At 40.1% G+C, this 26,233-nt stretch overlaps 1 protein-coding gene across 4 annotated transcripts in view; it reads right to left on the bottom strand.

Moving 5' to 3' along the window:
* CDC14A (cell division cycle 14A) overlaps window positions 1–26,233 on the bottom strand; it is a 172,629-nt gene that overhangs the window by 108,764 nt on the left and 37,632 nt on the right. The gene's annotated exons all lie outside the window — the stretch shown is intronic.

The raw sequence follows: 26,233 nt of genomic DNA, 5'->3' as shown, positions 1-26,233 counted from the left end.
ATAAACAGGGTTCTGGAAAGAGAATAGGAAGGGGTTGCTTGAGGGAAGGCACAGAGAACGCTCCCTCAGAGACTTGTAGGGTTAAGATCTGCAGGGCACACGCCACGGAAAAGCAAGGGAAAGGAGGAAGCACTGGCCAGGCAGTGGGAATAACAAGGGCACCATCCTTGCCGAGGGAAAGAGCCTGGTGATCAGACAGAGATATCCTGAGTGTAACAGGGACGTGGGAAGGAGAACCAAGTGGTGGCCAAATTGTGCAGAGCAATACAAACTGTAGGCAGACTCCAATTATATTCTAAGTATAATTTAATATCTTAACTTTGAGCTGAGGACATTGGTCCTTTTCCTCTATAGTTTGAATCAAATTTTATTTCCAAAGATCCTCTCTACCTAGAATTAATGGCATTATTTCAAAACCCTGTGCATTTCAGCAAGAGTGCCAGGGTCTCAGTTCTTAAAAAGCAGGGCCTTCCTCTTTACTTGCAAATCTCCTTTGAGTTTTAAGCTAGCCCACTAGCAATATATTACATGCATTTTTACTATTAATATTTTCAGGACTAGAAAACATCTTAATTCTGTCTTCTAAAGAAAGAAAACTAAAATAAATATATAAAATAGACATAAAGCCTTTGAAAGAAAGCTCTGTACTACTTGACAAGCAAGCCCGACGGTCTGATAGAGACACACCAACCAAAGCCAACTGAATGTGAAATAAGAATAGCCCAGAAAATGAAACCACTGTAAAGAGTGATCTAGGCGTGAGTCACTCATTCTACAAGAGAATCACAGCTCTAGTTGCAGCTCCAATAATTAGAAAAATCCACTTAAATCAACCCTGGCTTTAAAGCCCACTTTCAGTAACCAATATGAAAACAGGATTTTGCTGTGCCTTAATGGGAGGTTATACCCTATAAATAGAGACGGTAATAATGCGGTGATTTCTCAAGCCTTAAAGATGCAGCACTACTGGAAAGCTGACTACCTCTGCTAAAAGGGAAAGCTGCTGGAAAACGCTTCTGTGTTTGCATGACATAATTAAAGCTCAGACAGCAACCTTTGAAAAGCAAAAATACATTTCCTTCCTCAGCAGCAATTACATTAATTCCCTTTAATTTCAGGGCAGCCATTCTGCAAGAGAGGCAAAAGACCACATGAAATACTTCTTTAACCTGGATACCCCACAGGGTTTAGCTACTCATCTTACCTGCATGACTTAGCACACATGACCCATGTTCTCACACTGTAAGATGAGAGTCTGTTTTTATTTTTATCCCAGTGCTAAATTATTAATAAGTGCAAAGTGAAACCCAGCAGAGGCCATCTAAATTCCCAGAAGGGTCCAGGGGCAGGTAAATACAATGACCTTTTACAACCTGATGATCAGTGAAACGTAATAAATGAGTGCCTTACTGTATGCATGCTAGGGTCATTAAAGTACCAAATTTACTTCTAAAAAAGAACATGTCACGGATATTTTTTTGTTAAAGATTCTTAATGCCACATCTTCTGAGATATGTCTCCTATTAAAAGAGAAAGTGAGACAGAGAGACAAACTAGGCCTGACTAAAACTGGGAATAATAAAAACATTTATTAAGCCTTGCTGCTGAGGAATCTAAAGCCCAGAAAGGCAAGGAACTTTCCAAATCACACTGCTGCTCTTTGACAGAGTTAGAATTCAAACAAAGATCCAACTCCAAAGTCGGTAATCTGCTAAAAAATATAAACATACACAAGAGCAGCACAAATGGGGGGAAAAAATTCCTATTCTTCCAAATTCCTAAAACACCATTACACTTGACTTTTTTTTTTTTAATTTTATTTATTTGAGAGTGAGAAAGAATAAGAGAACACATGGGAGGGGAGAAGGTCAGAGACAGAAGCAGACTCCCCGCAGAGCTGGGAGCCAGATACGGGACTCAATCCTGAGACTCTGGGATCATGACCACTTGACTTCTTAAAACTAGGTGACTTCAAACTGGTAACGGTAGTTGTGTCTGAGGAACAGGACAAGGAAAGGGACTAGAGGAAGAAAGGAATACTTTCTACTTGACATTTTCTACTATCTCCACATCTTACATTTTGTACAGACAGATTAATTTGTTTTTCAAATGTAGAGTAACTAAATCAGTTAAATAGTAAATGTCTACTCTTTTTAAAAATGAAACCAGGGGCATCTGGGTGGCTCAGTTGGTTAAGCCTGAGCTTAAATTGGTTAACCTGAGCCTTAGGCTCAGGTCATAATCTCAGGATCCTGGGACAGGGTCCTGGGATAGAGCCTGTATCTGCCCCCTGCTCAGCAGAGAGCCTGCTTCTCCCTCTCCCTCCTCCCCTCCCCCTGCTCATGCTCTCTGGCTTGCACAAGTGTGCTCTCTTTCTCTCTCTGAAATGAATAAATGAAAAAATCTTTTAAAAAAATAAAAATATAATAAAACCAACTTTAATATCAAAAATTGGTTGTCAGATATTCTAATATCTCTAAAAAATATTTTCTGAATAAAATTAATTTCAAAGCATCTTCTAAATCTTTTAATTTTCCTTTCCTGCCTCCCAGAGGAAAAAAATCCATTGTCTACTCTCCTCACTAGATATTAGCATAAACACAAACTGAAAGAATCTTCCCAAACTTTTGATAGGTGAAACTAACAAAAGCCTTCTGCATAGTGCTTGATGTATATACCACACTAAGTTACCCCTGGAGGAGTGAGGACATGCCTTTTATCAAAATATACCACTCTTGCCAGGAATTCCTAGAAACCTCTCAATAGAATAGCACTGGACAGACACGTTCTTATTTTTAACTTACTAGAAGCTAACTAGTTAAGGTGATTGTGTTGGAGTGCCTAGGTGGCTCGGATTCGGCTCAGGTCATGATGATCCCAGGGTCCTGGGATGGAGCCCTCCATCAGGCTCCCTGCTCAGCAAGGAGCCTGCTTCTCCCTCTGCCTCTCCCACTCCCCCTGCTTATGTTCCCTCTCTCGCTGTGTCTCTCTCTCCATCAAATAAATAAAGTCTTTAAATATATATATAAATAAGTAAAATAAAGTGATTGAGTTTTTGCTTAATTAACTTTAATGCCAGATACCAAGGACCCAAATAATTCTCTCAATTTTACTAAAAGATTCTTTAAAAGCCAGTATTTAAAAATAAGAAAATAAATAAATAACCAACCAACCAACCAATGGCTGTGAGGTTTTTATTTAACAATATCACTTAAGTTATGGTACTATAAGGTATAATTTATATGATTTATAATAAGGCAATGTTTTCTACACTTTAACAAATCATACATCAACTTTTCCAACTTCTGACACCATACATAGGACCATGTATTATTATTTCTCCTTAAACAGACAACTCTTTTAAATCAATTTATTTTGAAGTGTTTTATGTCATTGCTGTTAACAGAAAACCAGTATCATCTGCCGTGTAGATTCTAGACATAAATGAATATTAAAATACATAATTTACAATATTTAAAAGTTTGTGCACACCACACATTGAGAAACAATGCTTCAAAATATCATGTTTGGCTAATTTTATAGAAGAATAGGAGGCCAACCTGGGAAGTTAAATAAAATCCTCTTTAAATTAATCTAAAAATATTTCTAAATCACTTCTTTTTATTAAATCCTATGGTCATTAAATCTTTAAAGCCTGTCCAGAAATAATATACATAAATTTCAGAAGCATTTTGAAATTTACAATGGTATTTCTCCATTCAGATCATTTAATCCCTCTGATACATAAAAAGTGATTCTTCAAACAACAAATGGCTTAATATAGAAGGGCTAAACCAGACTTTTAGTCACAAATTGGCTGATGGTCTTTCTCTGGGGACATTTGCCTCAGTTCTAACTGTCTTTAGCTGTGTTTTTAGGTGCTATTATTTCTCAAAAAAAGACTTACTATAAAAGGCAACACAGACACGCATCCCATATACAGCTAAAGATGAAACCTGTGCCCCTATTTTAATTATATTTACATTCTGTGACCTGTAAAGCGGAAATACTCTTGAGGATTTGATTTGGTCATCTGCGAGAGTATTCTTTAATTTTGGCATTTGATTTCCTGTGACTGGTTTACTACACTGCTTGTTTATAAAAGGGGAAACAAATGCTGAGAACAGTCTTTCCCCTTCAGGTACGGCCACCAGAACACTGACATGATTGCTGTAAGATTAGCAGTCTGACCATTTCTGAGTCCATTAAATTTCTTCAAAATAGAGACGTTACCAGAAAACAGATGTTAAAAACAGTCTAGAAGCCCTAAAATTTACTACATATGAAAAACTTAAACCAAAAGAGAAATTTTCCTTAAAATTTTCAGACAGGTAGTTCTAGCATACACAGAGTACTAAATGGGGACATTACAAAGATGTCCCTCTGTAGAATATGTGCTTTGGATTCTATTCCACTAATTAACAGTCGTGCCCAGGCCTCTCTCCCAAGCCCCATATAACTTATCGTACTTGCAAGACAGCAATTGAGGATAGGGATGGGCAGAAGTAATAAGAGAATGTTTCCCTGGTGAAGCTAATCAGTGTAGAGCCCCCACTTAGTTTGAAAGCACTGCTCCCTCACTGGCTTCTCCCACCATCCCCGTGTCTGTCATCTGGAGTTCCTACCGGTCCACCAAACTCAATCTCGAAAGTCCCCTGTGACCCTGGCCTCTCTATTCCACAGTGTCCATCCTCATCCAATCAATATCCAGACTGATTCTTTGTCTAAAGCCTCTACAGCCTGAGTGGCTGAAACAGAAGATTTAGGGATAGAAAGAAAAATATACTAGTATCTTCTCAGATTTTATAAAACCAACACTTAAGGTCCCTCCAATGACCTGAGAGAGAGAGGCTCAAACACGTTAAGGGCCCTAAATCTTTAACTGCATTTAGTTTTCCGGTGAATCTGCATTTGACCTTTCTGTCATGACTATACCATCACCTTATTTCAAGCCTTTCTCACCACACTCTAGGTCTAACACAGTTTCTTTCTGCCTCCCCTCCTGCTTCCTCCAGCAACTCTGGAACAGGACTCTGAGAGTCTCAATCCTGCCCAAAAACCCCAGCCAGACTGCCCACCCTTCACCAAGACAAGGTGCCAACTGATGCCTCACCATTCCAGAAGCATACCTCACACCTTCATCTGAGGTCTCTCCTGGGATACTCCACACCATCTACGCTATTAAAATTCTTCCTATTTCATCAAACTTAACTTGAATACCACCTCTGCCATGCATTTTTTCTTAAGCTCAGAAACCCTTCCCCAATTCCTTAGATTCAACTATAAGAACGATAATGACCAGGATAACGACGGTGATAATAAAAAGTTACAGGGTGCATACTATGTGCCAGGTGCTATTCTAAGCACTTGACATAATTTGGCTTAATAATCCTCTCACAATCACCCTGAAGTCGGTTCCATTATTAACCCATTTCCATTTATACATGAAATGCTGAGAATGGGTTGCTCAAGGTCGCACAGCTAGGGTGTGGTGGAGTCAGGCAGTCTGGCTCCCCACAGCCCTCCTAACCACTTCCTGATGGGCTCCTGACAGCTCTGTCGTAATTATTTCCCTTTAAACCCAAGTATAAAGCTCCTTAAGTGCAATAGACATGTTTTTATTGTTTTTATACCTTTATAAGCCTTACGATGCCTCCTATCAGATAGATGCTCTGGGAATATATGTTTAGCTTTAAACGTGTAAGGTTCTACAATGCAGCCACCCTGGAGAGTTAATTTAGCTTAAATAATAATCAAGTGAATGAGACTTTCTAAATGTGTCCCTACAATTTTAGTGAAAATGCCCAAGGGAGCTAGTGAAATTAACTTTCAGAGCCCAGTTATTTGAGAGCATCAAACAAGATGTAATCAACTCTTCAGTGATATACTAAAAGAAAAGGTAAGACAGATACTGATTCTACAAGTAAGAGCTCTAGCTCAGATGATGTGCATTAGCTTATACAAAGTATTTCAAGGGTCCAAGCACACTGCCTAACCCAGACATTCACTGTTCCAGTTCTCCTGTGTCTGTTTGGAATCTACCCACTACCATTCCCAACACCTGGTAAACGGCAGGAAGCAGGAGGTGGAAGAGAACACGCAAGTCACCAAGGATCAATGTGTCTGTACTTAACTCAATGCTTACAGTTTTGCAGGGGAACCTGCATACACACCAGGACATGGGGACAGTCCACAGCCTCATTAAGGAACTCAAAACTGCTGACAACAAGGGCTCTAAAGAGGACTGGGGAACGGTCGGCAAAGGACCCTGACTGGACTCAAGCCTTCGTTGCAACATGGTCGCGTTTAGATGGCTACCTCTTCCCTTCCTTGGGACCACAGCTCTAAGCCACTCTGGTAGGGCAGGCTTCTTCTGCAACCTGATGAGATCAGGCCCCTCCCTCCATTCTCAAAGTGCACTGCCTTCCTCCCTCAAATTTTTACCCAAGTTAGTCTTCCAGAGTGATTTCAGTCTATCTACCTGGCTAGACTATAAGTCAAGCAGGATGTTTGCCTCTTCTCTGTGCGCAGGACTCAACACTGCCTGGCACGTGGCCCATACTCAAAAAATGTCTGATGGATGCACAAACAGCGGAGAGAAAGGGTGTGTTTTATGTGAGAACAAATGTGACATGGTCACAGGACATGGATCACCTAGCTAGATAGAGCACAGGTGATCAAGTGCAGTGGTCAGGCACCCCAAGTCCACAGCCAAGCTGCCTGGATTCAAATCCAGGCTCTTTCACGGAGCCATATTACATGAATTCTCTGTGCTTCTACTTCCTTACCTGTAACGTAGGGATAAGCACTGTAACTGCCTCATGAGACTGTGGGGAAGATTTAATGGACTGATATGATATGTAAAGTGCTCAGATTTGTATTACGCACACAGCTCTTGATTAGCAAGGGACCACAGAAAGGAGATAAACTTAGGTCCCAAAATACTTCTGTTCTCCTTTTGACCTGTGTATGCACGGGAGTGTGGATCCACAACTGTTACTTCTGACCCCGGAGTCCTAAGGCCTGTCTATGTGTACAAACATCGAAACATGAGGCTGTAAATGTCCCCCATGATGGCTAGATACCAAGGCTGTAACATACAGATCATCATTTAACTCTGCCCTCTCATTTTAAAGTACCCATGTTGACCCTGTTCTCGGTCCTGCCTCTTCAAATGGCCATATGCATCTTCTGGTGCCTTAGAACCAACAATCATAAGATAAATGCTGTGGGGCATCTGGATGGCTCAGTTGGTTAAGCAACTGCCTTTGGCTCAGGTCATGATCCCAGAGTCCTGGGATCATGTCCTGCATCAGGCTCCCCGCTCGGTGGAGAGTCTGCTTCTCCCTCTGATCTCCCCTCTCATGCTCTCTCTCACTGTCTGTCAATAAATAAATAAAATCTTAAAAAAAAAAAAAAGATACATGCTATGGACTTCGTTTTATCAAACCCATTGTCAAAATACCAGAAGATCCTTGAGGTGGCCCACATCTTTCCCCAAAAAAGTACATGTAACCAGAAGAGAACTGATGCTGTACTCATTTTTTCCTTATGTGAACTTCTCATGAACAAAAGAATAAGAACAGTAGGCAAGGTTTGTTTTTAGGAGAGGAAAGCAATTACCAGTAACTAGCAAAGAATGAGCCACCAAAGTCCATCGAATGAACATCTACAAAAACACACCATGAGGTGAGAAACTCTGCAAAGAGTTGAAACATAAAACTTTTTTTTTTTTAAGATTTTATTCATTTATTTGACAGAGATCACAAGTAGGCAGAGAGGCAGGCAGAGAGAGAGAGAGGAGGAAGCAGGCTCCCTGCCAAGCAGGGAACCCGATGCGGGACTCAATCCCAGGACCCCGAGATCATGAACTGAGCCGAAGGCAGCGGCTTAACCCACTGAGCCACCCAGGTGCCCGAAACATAAAACTTTTAAACAATGAATTTTGGAACACTGAAAAAAAAATAAAATTCATAAAAAAGAAAAAGGTTAAAAAAAAAAAAAACCTTTTAAAGTCTCTTCCTTGGCTCCCAAGACTTTGATTCTCAGACTTCTTTTTTTTAATTTTATTTTATTTATTTATTTGACAGTCAGAGATCACAAGTAGGCAAAGAGGCAGGCAGAGAGAGTGGGGGAAGCAGGCTCCCGCTGAGCAGAGAGCCTGATGCGGGGCTTGATCCCAGGACCCTGGGATCATGAACTGAGCCCAAGGCAGAGGCTTAACCCACTGAGCCACCCAGGTGCCCCGCATGATTCTCAGACTTCTTAAGTGTCAGGGCACTTAATTTATAAACCGCTTTTTCCTGAAGATAGCATTAAGTTTAACCGTCATATGCAAGCACAAACAAAATGTCTAATTTTACTCTTTTTAGCAACATTTCTCTTCTTAATCATTTCCTTTCATTATAATCAGTGACTAAGGAAACAATATCAACATTATGCTTTAAAACTTAAAAAAAAAAAAAAGAAAGAAAGAAAAGAAAGCCAAACATCCCACAAATGCACATTGATTCTACTTTTGTTCTCATTGTTTATGGAAATAAAAATATTCAGTGTTAAACAATCACTTACAAATTAGATAGTTAAGTCCAATTGCAAACCAGAAAAGCAACTGAATATTTAAAACAGCCTTTATTTTATTCAGTCTATTTAAAATCTGTTGTACTGAATAGCCTAATTAAAACAAGAATGAATGCACCTTGTCTTTAACACATTATAAAGCAAGGTGAGTCGTTCTCCCTGTTCTTCCAGTTTTGAGTCTATTATAAATCACAGATTATGAGGCCCGCAAAGACAATGCATTTGCTAAACAAATACGGAGGCCACACTAAGTCTAGAAGTCAGGCAGAATCTGATGCCAGGCCTCCATCCCCATCACTTATTTCTGCCCTAAAAATACTTAATACTCATCTGGCATCCTTAAGAGAACAAGGTCTAGGGATGACCGTACTCTTTGGCTGACATGATGTTAGTTCTGAAATAGTCTCAACTTCATCTCTTTACATTTTAATTTGAATTCGAGATTTGATACACAGTGGACTTTATTTATTTGAGAACTCATTTTTAGAACAGAAATACTATCTCTGCCTCTTGTGGGCGTGAAGAGAGTGAAACCAGTGGCAGCTCCTTTATGGGAAATTTAGGAAGATCGTAGACAACATTAGCCCTGTGTGTGTTCCTAATTTGACGGGAAGTGGAATGTTAGCAGCCTGCAAAGATATTCGTCCAGAACTGACATCTACAGTCTGGATGAACACACATCCCTTGCTAGCCAATCTCAGTAACACTTCAGGCTTCTCCTGTCTGGAGACGGCCCATGTTCCAACACAGACGTCGCGGAGCTGCTTGGACCTCATTGAACTAGCTCAGCCCCTTATTAAAGCAAACCAAGGAAATGCTAAGCCAATGTTCTTAGCATGCAGAAGTCTAAAGAGCCCCTTTTAAAGGGGAAAAGAAAAAAATATTTGGTCCCAAGAAAACCTGAGTCCCTAGTCTCACACAAGCTGAGTATAATGCTGTTATGGTACAACACACAGGTAAACATAACCCTGTGACACCGTCAGAAGCCAGTCTCTATAGGAAATAGAAAAACAGACTCACTCCAGAGCATTAATTGAATAACACCCTCAAATGGAATGGTTCCGTGTCAAAAATTCCTCATGCTGAGTTTCACAGATTATTTCTGGATATAGTATGAATTTTATTTCATAAAACCTCTCAAATTAAGAAAGAAAAGCAAAAAAAGTGATGTGTTCCTTAAAGCAAGGACTGAATTTGATCAGGCTTAGAAGGAAAAGACCATAACTTCCTTTATGATGAAGATGTAGATAACAGATCTACAACAGACCAAGCATCAATGTTTAAATTCTCTTAACACCTATAACCAATTATAGAATGTCTTCAACTTGTAGCTAAATTATATTCCAAAAGTGTATTTGTAAAGGTTAATATTTAGATCTCTGGAAATAGTTTCCCAAAGATAAAATCTCTTAGGCTAGTCCAAAAATGATCATGGAGTCCATGATAATCATTAAAAATAAATAAATCATCTAAAATAAACTGTGGTGGAAAACATGATTTCAAACACTAAAAACTAAAACAAAATAATTAAATTAAAGAGGCATGTTTGCGTTTTAAATTTTCTTCCCTCAATGCTAATACTTGAGGAAAGCCTGGATTAGAAAAATAAAACACAAGGAAACCAACGCACATGTTTTGAATGACTTGAAAGTGAACTTTGAATTATTTCAAATGCTTGACTGGTATTTTAATGTATCTAATTTCACTTCAAAATGCAGAGTTTTCCTCAGTATTTGGCATTATGATTAGGACTGATTCCAAATCTGAGGCAACAGGAGTCGTGGCAAATACAAGAGGAGAAAGATTGTCTTGCTGTAACCAAAGGGAGATAATTGGGAAAGAAAGTGGATGAGAAAGGTCAGAAAATTTCAGGACAAACACAGGGAAAAGACTGCCAAACTCACCAGGAATGGAACCCCAACCAGGGAGGGAAAGCAATATGACCAAAGTATGGCTTGCTTCCTCTGAACTTTCAGCAAATTATAGCAGCTTAGGCAGAGGTAGGAGGTAGACCAGACAACTAAAAGTATTCATTTTAGTAACTAGAGCAAGCACCTGAGGGACAAAAAAAGAAGCCTTTTTGAATATAGGCATCATATCCTTTTCCACATTGAAGAAGTTTTGTCGAAGAGATGTTATCCAAACTTCTAAGACAGAATCCACATAGCATGTGAACTAAATCTCAGATCTAGAATCTCCTAGTAACTTGTAAGCTACTGTTCTTTGAATTGACTCAAGAATAGAAAACCAACAATGAACACAAACAAGGAACTGGTTGTTCTCTTCCAGTATTTACAAAGATTTGTTGCTTAGAGAAAGCAGGAGAAACAAGAGCTTTGCCCATCAGTCAGGTGTTTACAGAAAGGATTCCAGGGCCATTTTTCTGTGTATTAGTCCAAACTGTTCAAATATATGCCACATGACAGAACTGTCCTTCAAGAACACAATGGAATTAATCATTCTGAAATGTGTATAGATCTTTTAAAGAAGTAACCATGTTCCCTGAAAGTTTATTAATTTCACACACAGTACAACTGAAACAACTGAAGGCGATTCCACCTTAAATAAAAGTAACTTAAATCCAACCAACAGCTCTATTGCATGCATAGTCAATATATGTAACATATAGGATGTCTATCCACCTTCCCTGCAGCTACTGGAAATTTCCCTCCCCTTCCAGTTCACTGCTGTAGCTAAACCTCACTGCTTTCAGAAAGCCCCCTCCTTCACTCTGCTCGGTGATTTCATAACCTGTCTGTTGACCAGCAGCAAGACTGGAGGACAGATTTACTCGTAGTAAGGAAAATAAGGAAGGAGAGAGGAAAAAAAGTAGATGAGCAGAGAATTTGCCACAGTTTTATACACAGGTGGTTCATTTCTTCATTCAGGAAAGAATTACTGGTACCAGGCACCAAGAACAAGTCAGATATATTCCTAACCTCAGGAGTAGCCCTTTTACATTACTTCCTATCTTCTTCTTCTTTTTTTTAACTTTGTATCTTCTAATAGAAGCCAGGGATCCCCAACTTCGAATATGCCTCAGAAAAAACCTTCAAAGCTGTTTTAAGATATCCTGATTTCTCTCCCCAGAGATTCCGATTCACCAGATATGAGAAGTCTGGCCTGCAGCTATTTCTGACACAAAATCATGGTTTAGAACTGTTGTTATAATAAGCCTTACAGAAGTGAGGCTAAATACCTGAATTCTATCACAGAACTACAAATACATATTATTTCATTAGCTTTAAGTGATAGTTGATAAGGAGGCCAATATTCTCTGTGAAATTCCAAGGGTACAACAAAAGGCTTTGCCTATGCCCTTGACAACCCATGTGACAAATCTACTTCTTCATTCATGGGTCTTCTAGTAGGGTCTGAGTTATATTTTAGGGACACAGAAATGAAGACAGTAGGGAAGGCAGACATGTAAATAATCAGACCATTATGTCATGGTAGCATAAGAGAAATCTGAAACCCAGAGCCAACTGTACTATGGAGAGCTTTAAGCAGAGTACTGAAAGAGGAGTTTTAGAAGTCCGTTTCAGGAGCGCCTGGGTGGCTCAGTCGGTTAAACATCTGCCTTCAGCTCAGGTTATGATCTCAGGGTCTTGGGATCGAGTCCCAAATCAGGCTTCTTCCTCAGCAGGGAGCCTGCTTCTCCCTCTCCCTCTGTCTGTTGCTCCCCTGTTTATGCACTCTCTCTCTGTGTCAAATAAATAAATAAAATATTTTTTTTTAAAAAAAAGCCTTTTTCAGTGCAAAACAGATCATTTCAACTCTCCAACAGCTTCCCTCGTGGAGAATAAAATCCAAACTCTTCCCCTTATACAACAGCCCTGCCGGAGACCTCAGCCCCTTTTCCCCTCTGTGTTCCAGCCACCTCAGCTTTCTCTTGCATCCTCAGTCATACCAAGTTCATTCCCACCTCGAAAGGCTTTCTACATGCTATTCCCTCTGCCTAAAATGTTCTTCCTCTTCATCAGATTAACAGTCATCACCTCAGGGAGGGTTTCTCTCAACTCCCAATCTGAAGCAGCCAGCCAGTCGCTATGCTATTACCACAGAATTCCTGTCCCAGGGCAGAATATAAACTCAATGGAGGCTACAGGAGCCCTCTACTTCCCTCTTTCGACTAAGCTAACAGGTAAATCACAAAAATCCAAGTTTTAAGCGTGAGCAAGTCAGAGCCAATTTCTGTGACATGTAACCATAAAACTCAAATTATGGCAATACAGCTTTCCTACATAAGGAGCCAATGAGGAAAGGAGGAGCAGGGAAAGGAAGGTAACAAAGCAACAGGAGAGAAGTGATCAGAAACAGAGGGAGCAGAAAGGGGTGGAAGTAGCAGGGAAAAATCAAAGATGAAGGAGAGCCACATGGAGAGAACTAGGAGCGGTAGGTGAATAACAGCCATAAATGGAAGCCAAGGGCAAAGTGTAAGAGAAGTGTAACTGGTTATTTCACACAGTGGTGCTAACTGGGACTCTCGCTCAGCGCCTCAGTAAGCTGGAGGCTGTTAATGAATGGGGAAGAAGGATGGAAATGCAAAAAGGAAGGGAGTTCTGGTCCCTCGCTGTTCTGTCTCTTGGGTCAAATTCCTTAATTTCTCTGGGTTTCCTAGTGCAGTCAGGAGGAGGAGTGGGGAAGGGTAGGAGTGGGCAGGCAGGGCAATGGGAGGATCTCTCTCTAAGATCTGTCTGCTTCTGGAACTTAGGGAAGAATCACTGTTCTGTACATAGTTCCACTGGAGCAATTCTTCAGAGGAGAAATTATTCTTTGAATTGCTAGAGTAGATACAGTAAAAGCCAGAATCCCATCCTGCAGTCTTTGTATTTAACTTCAGATCTAGGTCAACCAATATTCCTTTAAAAAAGCAAAATAGAGTTTATAGAAAGAGTCCAGTGGCCCACATTCTGGGTAAATCCCAAAATTCTTTATTGTATTAGAAGGATCTTAATCAACAACTTAAATCTGACTTCCTCTTCCATGAATTCAGAAGGAAAATATTGTCATCAGTGAGTACACATGTATAAAATGTAGTATCTAATATATTTTTTTAACTCTTTGCTAATAATGGCATAGCCCGATGCCAGGATATCCTAAAAATGGATGTGGTTGTTTTTTAATTCATACTTTTGCTTGGAAACAAGCAAAGAAAATGATTTTAGAAACTGTTTTAAAATGTTAATCCCATTTTGTCACTCTTTCCATTAGTTCACAGATGTGTTTCCAGGAAAAGAATAAAAATGTAAAATGTGACTCCGGGTAAAAGATGTAGTTTGCTGCCAAAACTACTACACACTTGCAGACACTGAGAATTTTCTCAACTTTTCAGACATTTCTGAAGGGAACAGAAATATCTTATCACATCCAACAAGCGGCATCTTAAGTGTCCCCAATTCCAAGGCAGACAATACCTCACAATGTTATTAGAGGAGTTACAGCATATCCATCAATTCTTTGTGCAGGATGGGTCCATTCCCATAACTTCTAACAAGCAGTTGATTTCAAATTAAAGCAGCCAAGACCCTGGTGTGAGAAGTCAAGGGGATACAAACACAAGGAAGAGTCACCCGTTCCTTCAAGGAGCTCACTCTAGTGGGAGAGAGATGGCAAAGCAACTGATTGCAAGGAGTTTATTCTAGTAGCTGATACTGGACATAATCAACTGTAAGATGAGGTAAGAAAAGCTAGCATTGAGGGGCACCTGGGTGGCTCAGTGTGTTAAAGCCTCTGCCTTAGGTTCAGGTCGTGATCCCAGGGTTCTGGGATAGAGCCCCGCATCGGGCTCTCTGCTCAGAGGGGAGCCTGCTTCCTCCTCTCTCTCTGCCTACTTCTCTGCCTACTTGTGATCTCTGTCTGTCAAATAAATAAATAAAATCTTTAAAAAAAAAAAAGAAAGAAAGAAAAGAAAAGCTAGCATTGCTTAACCATCTGGGTCAAATACTAAGAAATGACAAAATAAGCAGATGGGGAGTAGGGAAGGAGTAGGCAAACAAATTATGGGAAAAAAACATCAGGAAAGATTTCTCTGAGAAGGGAATTACGGTTTTCTCTTATTACTTAGAAATTTCTCAAAGCAAGCCCCACTAAATGACTGACACACCACCTCTCAACACAAGTATCACATCTGATTCATCCCACGGTGCATATGTTCACATGGAAAGACTTGTCTGTCTACTCATTAATTTTAAACTATGGACCATGAATGTTACTCCCCTATTCAGTCATGCTCTGAAGTACTGTAGCAACTCCTCAACTTTTGCTCTGAGGTAACACTTTCCTAGTCCCACTATTCACTTTGATTAACTGAACTTGCTAACTACATCCCCAGCTCTCGGTCCTCATCATAAAAGCTTAGTTTTCCATAATGAAAACTTAGGGGCTCTACAAGCATTTGTCATGAGGGTTGAGGGGGGTAAGCACAGGGGACACAAGGCTGGGGCAGAGGAGCTTTATTGAGCTTTATTTATTAAGAGAACTAAGACAGACACACAGGGCAGAGTGGCACTAACATGGGAACCTAGTAGCTGACATGGGCTTGGCTAAGCTTCCTCATGCAGTCACCATGTTTTGGGCACTAAAGGTCTTAGGAATAACTCAACACACAGTAACCTCACCAGGAGCTCCAGTTAGCTTCTCTTTTATTTAAAATTTCAGGAAATACATATGGAAAAGGCTTTTTATTTCAATTCACTGTCCACCATGGGAACAAAGGCTATTTTACTCACTACATCAAACAGATTTCTTGAAATGAAACTTACATAGATTAAAACTATGCATTCAAAAACTCTTACAAACCTAAGGTTTAAGATTAGATGTCATGAAGTGCATAGGGCATCACGTACCATCGGCAGGAATACAGAAACTACACTGGACAAGGCAGTCCCATAACAGACTCAGAGACCGGGGCTCAGCACTGGCTCCCCAGGCCCCCCAGCGCTGACCTATGCACAGGCTTCTCTCATTCAAGGAATAAATGCACTTTTTGGCTGCCAGGAAGAAGGGGATGTGTAGGAGTTTGAGGGAAACATAGTGATTCAAATGAAAGTAAGATAAGACAGATTGCAGTTACTTGAGGTCTTAAAACAAGACTCAGCTTTTCCCAGCCATCAAGTTATCAACTGAATCAATGTCATGTGGAAGCCAGCTGGACATCTTGATATTTAGACAGAGGAGCTTTTTGAGGAGTTCAGAGCACTTTCCATTTTCCTTTAGCTGTTCATGTTTAATCGCAGGCTAACCCAGACGGGTCAGTCACCTGGATATTCAGTGCCAAAACTGATACCTTAAACAACATGCACATACATTTCAGATTGAAGCACAGATTCTGCAATGGCTGTGTTTTACAAACAGAAGGTAACTAACTACCCATTATTGAGTAGCAAAATCAATTTAATAGGGTAAGATTTTTTTTTTCATAAAATAGGGCAGAACATAAAATCAGTTTACCTTACCCATTGTAAAGGAAGAATTGTTTCATGAACATTTTGTTTCAGTTATACATCTGAATCATATGTACTAAAGGGCAGTGTGAAATATGGTTCTTACTGGGGTATTTATAATGAAAGAAGCTTGGAAAGCGCTATCCTGAGATCCAGCCTGAACTGCTTCATGCTGGTCCTTGGTTCTCCTGTTTTCCTATCACTCCTGACACTTAGACCTAGTCTAAGTTACCCATGGAGATCCCTAAAGCAAGCATCAGCAGAACTGCCACTGCATTTGCCACTCCATTAAGGTATTTGGAGTGTTAGCCCCATTAGCCAGAATTAAAGCTCAGATGCTACCTGGAAAAGAAACTGCATGACTGAGTGAAACACTGCTTTGTAACTGGAAAGCTCTGCCCTTCCACACTACATGCGATTTTGATTCTTCTACAGAAAATTATGGTGTAGCATTATTCCAAGACTAGCATTATTCCAAGACTAGCACTGCTCAATTACACGCTGTGAATGGATAAAGCTCCAACTAGGAACTTGGGGTTCTAGTCTCTCACTAACTGGATTTGACCTTGGGCAAGGTACCTGATCTCTCTGGGCTCAGATTCTCCAACTGAAGCATGAGGAAGCAAGACTGGAGCAGAGTTTTCCTAGTGAATTTCTTACAGTGGTACCTTCAGGGTTCTGCAAAAGTGAGTCTACTTTTCTAAATTACCATATATCTATTTTTAGACAACAGACACAATAAACTACAACAGAGAAAACAAAAAACACAATCCAATGGATCCAATATAAATTTTTACCATGGTGGAAATCACCATGGCAGTTGTTCAGCAGCCAAATAACTTCATTTTGCATAGAACTTGGACGTATTACCTCCAGAGGTTTATATTCTGCATATATTCTAGTATGTATATATGCTCATAAATATCTCACTGAGCAGGAAGTTTATAGTGCTTCACTGGGGATACATCTAAATGCAAGTCTGTTCTGTCCAGATATTTGTATAACACTGAGCAGAGATGTCTCCAACTTGCATAATTGCCAGGTGAGTCCCAGGCAAACATACATAGGGCGTGTTAATTGCAGACTAACCCAGATGGGCCAATCACCTGCACTCACATCAGACATTACAAATACATTTCAAGTGGCCAAAATTAAGATTCTCATCTATAATACTGATATCAAATGGTTATACCTATTAACAAAGACCATTTCAGTTCTAAAATTGCAGAGTTATATAAAATATTTAGTCTTACTCAGTAACCTTAAAAGTATAAAGTAGTACATCAAGACACTAGGATTCTTGCTATTATTTTTACAATTAGTCCTGACTTCATAATTTATTCTTATGTTCTATAGATTTTAAGTTACTCCCTATTAAACTTTCAGGAATTGTGGAAGATTAACTTTTATTTATCAATGTTATTCATATTTATTTATTATGCTTTCAGCCGTTCAAGCCACAAATATTTACTGAACACTTAGGATGTGTCCTGCAGTGTTCTAGATGCTGGGGCTATTGTGAGGAACTAAAACACAGCTCCATCCCTTAAAGGGAAAGATAAACAGGTAAATGCACAATTCTAAGCAGTGAGAAAGTACATCCCCTTAATTCAGTATGTAAGGGGGGACATAAGCTTTATGGACATAAGCTTTCTCACAGAGAAAGTATATGCCTCTTCAAGGCTACTAAGATTCAAAATCAGTGGGTACACTGCTGCAAGCATAGTGAATCAGCACTTAAATCTATGTACTAGATACAATGTGCTCATGGGCGCGCGCGCGCGTGTGTGTGTGTGTGTGCGCGTGGATGTATGTGTATATAAATGTGTGAGCTTATTTACAGCTCAGAGGAAGTTCATTACCAGGATGCCAAAAGGAGAATAGAAGAAAAAAAAAATACTGAAAAGATTTATTCAGTTAAACTTGAAAAACACACCTTTCACCAATCAAATGCAAACAGCTGATTTTCCTGGCCCACAGCTAAATGTCACATGCAAGGTGGGCAAAAGGGTTGAATGAAAGATAATATTGCTCCTCCTAAATGCTGAAAACTAACAGAGTTTCCAAATTCAAAGAGTTTAAAATTGAAAATGCTGTATGATCTTAGGGAGCCTCACCTGTCTTTAAAACCACCAAAAATATAAGCCCAGGGTGATAAAAACCTGTCTGGCCCATTTACAGGCAACATTACAAAAGCATTCTTGCCTATCAAGCTCTAAAAGGAAGGAACTGCAAAACAGGAAGTTGCCCTGCCCCAGCCTTGAGCCACACCTCCCTTCCTCTCCACAATTTCCATAAGCAGAAGAAGCAAACGCTATCAGTTAGATGTACTGAGAAGCCACAGAGGTGGACAGAACACTACCAGCTGACATCCGCTTTATTACTATTTCCGTAAATACTTAAGGTAAATGCCTTTATTATTTTGAATCAACATTCTTCTTGATGATTTCACCTGTTTTTAGATAACACATGCTTAACCTATAGCTTTTTGATGACAAGTTAAAGCAGTTCTGAAATTGCAGTTTACAGATGAATTGTACATTAGAGATTAAGAAGACTAACATGTTTGTCCCAAATGATAAAAACAAAAACAAATTCAGAGTTAGTTGGCCTAGATTACCATTTTTCAATGGTATAAGCACATCTACATGAACCACTTTTAAATAATACTATTCCGAATATAATTTTCAGTATGTACTCAGTAGACCACTAGATGTTTAATAATCGAGATCCATTATCAGCAGTTCCTTTGTACTCAGATGTATGTACCTATTAACAGCATTTTTGAAAAGTAACAGAACTTAAACAGAAGGTTTATGGACTTCCTAATTTCTTACAGAAACTTGGACTGATGGGTGCGATTTCTAGAGGTCTACATCTATTGCTACAAATTAGATTCAGGGAAATGACTTCTTTTATATATATGTATGTATATATATTATATATATACACATATATACATACATAGATACATACATATACATATTTGAGAGAGAGCAAGTGTGGGGCAGGGAGGAGCAGAGGGAGAGAAAGAGAGAATCTCAAGCAGACTCCCCACTGAGCACAGAGCCCAACTCAGGGCTTGATCGATATCATGACCTGAGCCAAAATCAGCAGTCAGACACTTAATTGACTGAGCCACCCAGGAGTCCCGAAACAAATGATTTTCTTAGAGGAAAGAAGAGACTGATATTATTCAACTTTTTAAAAAGTATTTTATTTATTTATTTAACAGAGAGACACACAGCAAGAGAGGGAACACAAGCAGGGAGAGTGAGAGAAAGAGAAGCAGGCTTCCCGCTGAGCAGGGAGCCTGATGTGGCGTTCAATCCCAGGACCCTTGGGATCATGACCTGAGCCCGGAGGCGGACACTTAATGACTGAGCCACACAGGTGGCCCCAATTTTTCGCCTTTTTTTTTTAAAGGTTTTTATTTATTTATTTGACAGAGAGAGATCACAAGTAGGCAGAGAGGCAGGCAGAGAGAGAGAGAGGAGGAAGCAGGCTCCCCTCCGAGCAAAGAGCCCAATGTGAGGCTCCATCCCAGGAACCTGGGATCATGACCTGGGCCAAAGGCAGAGGCTTTAACCCACTGAGCCACCCAGGTGCCCTATTTTTCAACTTTTAGTGGTCCAAATATAGAAAACAGATTTGCAAAACACCAACTAGTCAAAAGTTAATAAAGCTACAGATAAATGCAAGAACAATAAATCTCATTAATAATCAGAAAATGATTAGTAAAACAATGAGGTATCATTTTCACTAATTGTATTTCTAGATTTTTAATGTCTACAGCCAATATGCAAAGGTATATGATACAGGAGATTTACTTCACATATTGTCAAATCTAGTACAAACTGGCATAAATATGGTAATATGCTCCAAGAACCTAAAAAATGCTTAGGGGTACCTGGGTGGCTCAATGGGTTAAACGTTTGCCTCTTGATTTTGGCTCAGGTCATGATCTAAGGGTCATGGGATGGAGCCCAGCATTGGACTCCGCGCTGACTCCCTGCTCCTCCCCTCCACATGCACACATGCTCTCTCTCTCTCCCTCTCAAATAAATAAATCTTTTTATAAAATGCTTACATTTTTAAAAATCTATTAATCCCACTTCTGGTGACCTAAAGACAAAAATCCACAACAAGAAATACCCATAATGCCAAATGATATTTGTCACATTATAACAAAATGTTGCAGAGGCGTCTAAAATGTTAAACAAACAATGGTATGCCCTCTAAATGGAATATTATTTCATCATCTAAGTAGTAAAAAGGCAAAACATATGGAAGCCAAGTGAAAAAAGGCTGACAAAACGACATTGCAGTTATATGTCAGTGACTATTCAGGTTTAGAATAATGTCTTTGCAGGAGGATTTTCCTACTTTTCTTCTATAAGGGGTTATGCCACTTTTTAAATTAAAAACAAAACAAAACAAAACGTTTTTAGATGGTATCGGGAGAGAGACAAACCATAAGAGACTCTTAATCTCACAAAACAAACTGAGGGTTGGGGCGGGGTGGAGGGAGAGGGTGGCTGGGTTATGGACATTGGGGAGGGTATGTACTATATGATAAATGCTGTGAAGTGTGTAAACCTGACAATTCACAGACCTGTACCCCTGGGGCTAATAATATACGTTAATAAGAGAAAAAATAAGCAATTTTTTAAAAAGGAATAAAAAAACTTTTTAATTAAATTAAAAAGTTATCCCCTTTTCAAACTAGATATTTAAATATCCCTTAAAGGGGATATCCCTTATCCCCTTTTCAAACTAGATATTTAAAATATATTTAATCATTTCCCAACCCCTCCTGCCCCAAGAGAACATCTTCCCCCCCATGCTGTTCTCCCCCACCCCCCTCAATATTCTGTCACCAACTTGGCCTACTGGCCTCACATTTGGCCCCTCCCTCTTTGACCCTGGTCCCCAAACACCCTCCCCAGGAGGCATAGAGTTATTCAGCTTAGCATCCTCGACTCCCAGAACAAGGCCTCATGTATAAGAGCTGGAAAAACACTTGTTGATTTCTATTTATCCAATTTGGCATCCACTGCACATTTTTCTCAATTATTTATTACTTATCTGTCCCCATTTTCAGCCAGGCATTCATTCTTTTATCTATTTTTCATCTTTTTTATTCCCCAGAGCCCACCACAGTGCTGGGTTGCTAGGTCAAGCTCATCTGAGCTAAATAAATATTTACTGAACTAAAGAATGCCTGAATACACATCTCAAAAATGAGAAATCTGCTTGGTTCGTACAGTTTCTTCCTTTAAAAAGCAAATAGCATCCTACAAAAAAAAATAAAATAAAATAATCTCATCCTATACCTTCCAGTGATTTATCCTAAGCAATAAACAGATAACCATCTGAGTGTCACTGAGCCAAGGAAGGGTGTAAGTGTAAAACAGGGGAGAAAGGAGGAACAGGCTTCTTCAGAGGAGGTAAGACAATAGTTCAGAAATCTTTCTGGGAGGCCCCACTTTTCTGCCAGCCGCCAGCCATTCCTAAATGCTTAAAATGCCATGTCCTGCCCCAGGACACCTGCATGAGCATGACCTCCAGCAGTCCTCACCACAACTATGTTAGGTGGGGTGTTATTATCTCTATTTTAAAGATGAAAAAAAACAAAAAAAAAAACACAGGAATTTCAATGAGTTAAATAACCTGCTCAAGACATAAAACTACCAAGCGGCTTCAAGGCCAAACCTGTGGCTCTCTGCTCAAGTCGCTGCTCTCAACCACTACGCCAGATGGAGAATGGCTTCTCTGCAATTAGTAGTAGACTTAGAGGTAGAATATAACTACTAAGGCGTTAAGTGTAGTCTCCAGAATAAATAGCAGACACAGACATGATTACAAAGTCTACAGAACTTAGCCTTGTCATCTCTAATTCAGACATGACATCTGGCTCAGCCCAGTTCCAGTTAATCCATAATTAGACCCCTTATTTAGCAATGTGAGGACTTAACAAGTGGGTTAAGGAAAATACATTGTGGTTACCACCTCTGCTTAAGCATCCCCCACAGATCTGGGAGGGAAAAAAAAAAAAAATCAAAATTCTTTAACTCCGAACTTCATTTTCTAAGCTAAACCATCACATTTGTTGTAACTTCTCACACATATTATTTTTCCAATCCTCTGGTCATCATGGGCCTGATCCAAATTGTCCTTGACCTCTTTATCATACTTCTGTGAACTGCAAACAAGATGGTAACTAGCAAGGATTTGGTCTTTAAGTATGTAGCAAGAACCTGAACAATTCATGCTTGCCCTATCTTTAGGCTGTCCCCTTCAAACTCAGGTCAGAGTACTGTGGGTGCCACTATGGTCCAAGCATCCTGACCCCCACCTCCAGCTCCACCCTGAGTACTGTCTTGGAAGGCAAACATCTTCCTGACAAAGTCGATCTCTTCTTAAAACCTGTGCCCTTCATCTCAAGAAGGATGATGTCACAGCTCAGGAATAAAGAGATACTTCATGGGGAAGGACTTCCCTGAAATGGTATCAGTTCAGCCTCACTGTAATCTCCAGCGGCCACATCATTCCAGCAACCCTGGCATGAGAATCACCCACAGAGAAGGGTTTGTGGATTTCCTACTGAACATGGTGTTCTATATTTTATCTCTGGTTTAATACTCATGACAGTGCTATGAGATAAAATGTAAAAAGTCTCTCCCTCACGTCGAGATAAGAAAATAGAAACGCAAAAGCTTGTGTGACATACTTAAAGTCCTAATCTAACAGAGAAAACACAGGCAAAGCCGTGAGTCTGTACGTGCGTGTTTGGCACAAGATGTCACACTCACAAGCAAGATAGGACAGCTGCAGAACAATACATATGCACCCAAAGCTACCAAGCTGTATGCTGACAGAGGTTAAAACTCATCACAAGGAAAAAAATGTTTTTGTCACCATGCATAGTGACAAATGATAACGGGACTTATTAGCATGGTGATCATCTTTCAACATACACAAATATTGAATCATTTCATTGTACACCTGAAAGTAATATAATGTCATGTAAATTATACTTCAATTAAAAAAATAATTAAAGGGATTCCTGGGTGGCTTCAGCTCAGGTCATGATCCTAGGGTCCTGGGATGAAGTCCCACATTGGGATCCCTGCTCAGTGGGGAGCCTGCTTCTCCCTCTGCCTGCCCCTCCCTTTACTTATGCACACTCTCTCCCTCTCTCAGACAAATAAATTAAGTCCTTAAAAAATATATTTAAAAAGTAAATAAATAGAAAGGGAGAAAGAAAGAAAGAAAGAAAGAAAGAAAGGGCAAGACAGTAAATTTTAAATTATATGTATTTTACCATAATTTTAAAAATTGGAAAAAAAGTTCATTCAGAAAAAAGGCAAGGTAATGATGTGACTTGATGCAGAAGGCACTGCCCTATTTATCCAATTTGGCACCCTTGGACTCTGATCTCTGCTTTGATTTTACATCTTTAAAGGTCAGAGTGGACTCAGTCAAGATCACAGCATTCTGGTAATGACGAAGATACCACTTTACACTTCATGTCCGATATGATCATTCTCTGTTTCCCTCTGAAGTTACCTCAAGGGAGTTACCTTCCTTCCTTCTTCCATATTTTGTCATCACATTGTTCATTCATTGTGTAGACACAGAGCACCTACTATGTGCAGGGCACAGTTCTAAGCTGATGCCCAGTGGGTTATGAAATAGATCACAACCCAGTGGGTTACTGAAATAGATCACAACCAGTTGGTAAATAGCTGCGGTCCGCAGCATCCCAAGCCCCTCCACACCGGCCACCTCATCTCTTCCCTGGGACTCCCCCCATGCTGGACTTCCCCATGACTCAGCATAACAGGAAGGCTCCATGGTGGCCAGCTTCCAATTCAAGTGGCTGGGCCTAACCCCTTGTTAACTGTTTTATCCCCTCCCAGACACAGCAATGAACAGAACAGACAAGGTCCCTACCCTCTAGTCTCAGAAAGCGATAATAAACAAGCAAATACATAAATGACTCAGATAATTTCAAAGAGTAGAGTGCTATAAAGAAAACAAAACAGTAAGGGACTAGAGGGTGACGGGGGTGGGGAGGGCAGAGTAAAACTTGAAAAGACTTCTCTCTGAGGAAGTGACATGACAAGGAATCAGGAAGGCAAAGGTTTTAGGTAAAAGTGCTCCAGACAGAAAGAACAGAAACATCAAGGCCTTCTGGTGGGAATAAGCTTGAGCTTTTCATGGTTAGAAGACCAGCGTGATGGGGGCATCCTGAGCAAGGAGAACAAAGGCGTAGGCAGGGCCAGATCAGGAAGGATCTTACTGGCATTGGTAAGGAGGTTGAATTTAATGCCAAGAACAGTGAGCAAGCACTAGACAGATTTGAAACAGGGCCGTGAATGATCTAATTTATATTTTTTAAAGATTCTTCTGACAATTGTGTGGCAACTGTGATTAAACAAAACCAAGAGTGTAAAAAGGAAACAGTGTATGATGCTCTGGTGGTCATCCAGGTGAACAGCGACAGTGACTAGAGCTAGGGGACAACAGAGATGGAAAGAAGTATTCTGACTCAATATATGTTTTAGAGGCACAGCTGTTCAAACTTACTGATGAGTATATGTGGGAAGAGGAAACAGGAGGAATAAAAATAACTACTATTCCTTGTTTCAGCAAGCCACTGATGGTAGTCCAATTACTAAGTAGGCAGTGACTGTGGCAATAAATAGTTTCATAGAAAAAAAAGGAATAAAAATTCTGTTTTGCCACAATAAGTGTGAGATATCAGGGCACCTGGGTGGCTCAGTGGGTTAAGGCCTCTGCCTTCGGCTCAGGTCATGATCCCAGGACCCTGGGATGGAGCCCCACCTTGAGCTCTCTGCTCAGCAGGGAGCCCGTTTCCCTTCCTCTCTCTCTGCCTGCCTCTCTGCCTACTTATGATCTCTCTCTCTCTGTCAAATAAATAAATAAAATCTTTAAAAAAAATAAATAAGTGTGAGATATCTTTTAAATATATAATGTGGAGATACAAACATGCAGTTGGATATTTGACGTTAATAATAGGAAGATCCCCAGAAGATTCCAGCTTATCCAAATAGCAACATTTAATACATCTGTAACTTCATTGAGATATATGTATAAGGCACATTACTGACTCTCTTCCTACAAAACTTGTGCCAGCCATTACATGCATACGCACAACACGAAGGAAGACACCAAATTCTCTTTAAGGAAAGAATAAAATTCTTGGTTTTCATTTTTTTAAGCGTTGTGTCAAAAAGCTTTCTGGGGAATGCATTTCCAAAACTGGAAAAGAAAATCAATTAGGAAACGAACGGCACAAGAATAGTTACTTTACATGGCTTCTCTAGACTGTAAGGAGCATGGAACCCTAGCTCGTGCTGCCCTCAGCACTTCTTCAACCCTGCTGAGCTGTCCTTCCTTCATCTGGTTGCATTAACGTGGTGGAAACTTCTGCGGTAGATGTATCGTATCCCAAGCTCAATGCATCTGTTATAACTGAGCTTCCTTTCAAAACTCTAGAGGTACCATTGATGAAATTAAGGATGACCCCAGAAACAGGAAGGCTGGGCATTAAAAAGAAGAAAGGGAGGAGGAGAGGGTGGGGAAGAGAGGAAGGAGAGGAGAGAGCAGCGGGTGACCTCTTCTTGATAGCAATCCCTTATGATAGAGGACTCCCAGAGAACATGCTCACGCATCACAAGACCCCTCAGGAAAGACACGCTTGCTCATGTGGCTGGAATTCAGAGGTTATTACAAGTGCTCCGTATTCTAAACACGGTGCCAATTCTCAGTTTCATAAGAGTAGTAATTATCAACGCAAAGTGAAAAATAAGTCTGCCTACTTAATTCAGCTTACCAGCACACTTCACTGAAGCTTCATGCCAACAGCCAGCTTTTTGTGCACGCTTTTAAAATAAAAGCAATAGTCTGGCTACCACTGCAAATAATCCTCGTATCCTCAGAATTGGAAGGAAACCTAGAGGTCATTATAGCCAACCCTATCATTTTACAGATAAGGAAACTAAATCAAGTGAAGAGAGATAAAGTGGCTTAGCCATCATCCCAGAGGCACTTCAGGATGAAAAAATGTTTTTAGTCGCGATTCTTAATATTATACCATGCTGCCTACAGAGTGAGAAGGAAAAGTACTGCAAGGGATGGGACCAGGCTTTACTGGAGCTACATCAGGGGCAGAGCTG

Source organism: Neovison vison, chromosome 2 (genome assembly GCF_020171115.1).
Source record: "Neovison vison isolate M4711 chromosome 2, ASM_NN_V1, whole genome shotgun sequence".
Taxonomy (NCBI): domain Eukaryota; kingdom Metazoa; phylum Chordata; class Mammalia; order Carnivora; family Mustelidae; genus Neogale; species Neogale vison.
Note: the sequence above shows the minus strand (reverse complement) of the source record. Positions and strands in the feature narration are given on the sequence as shown.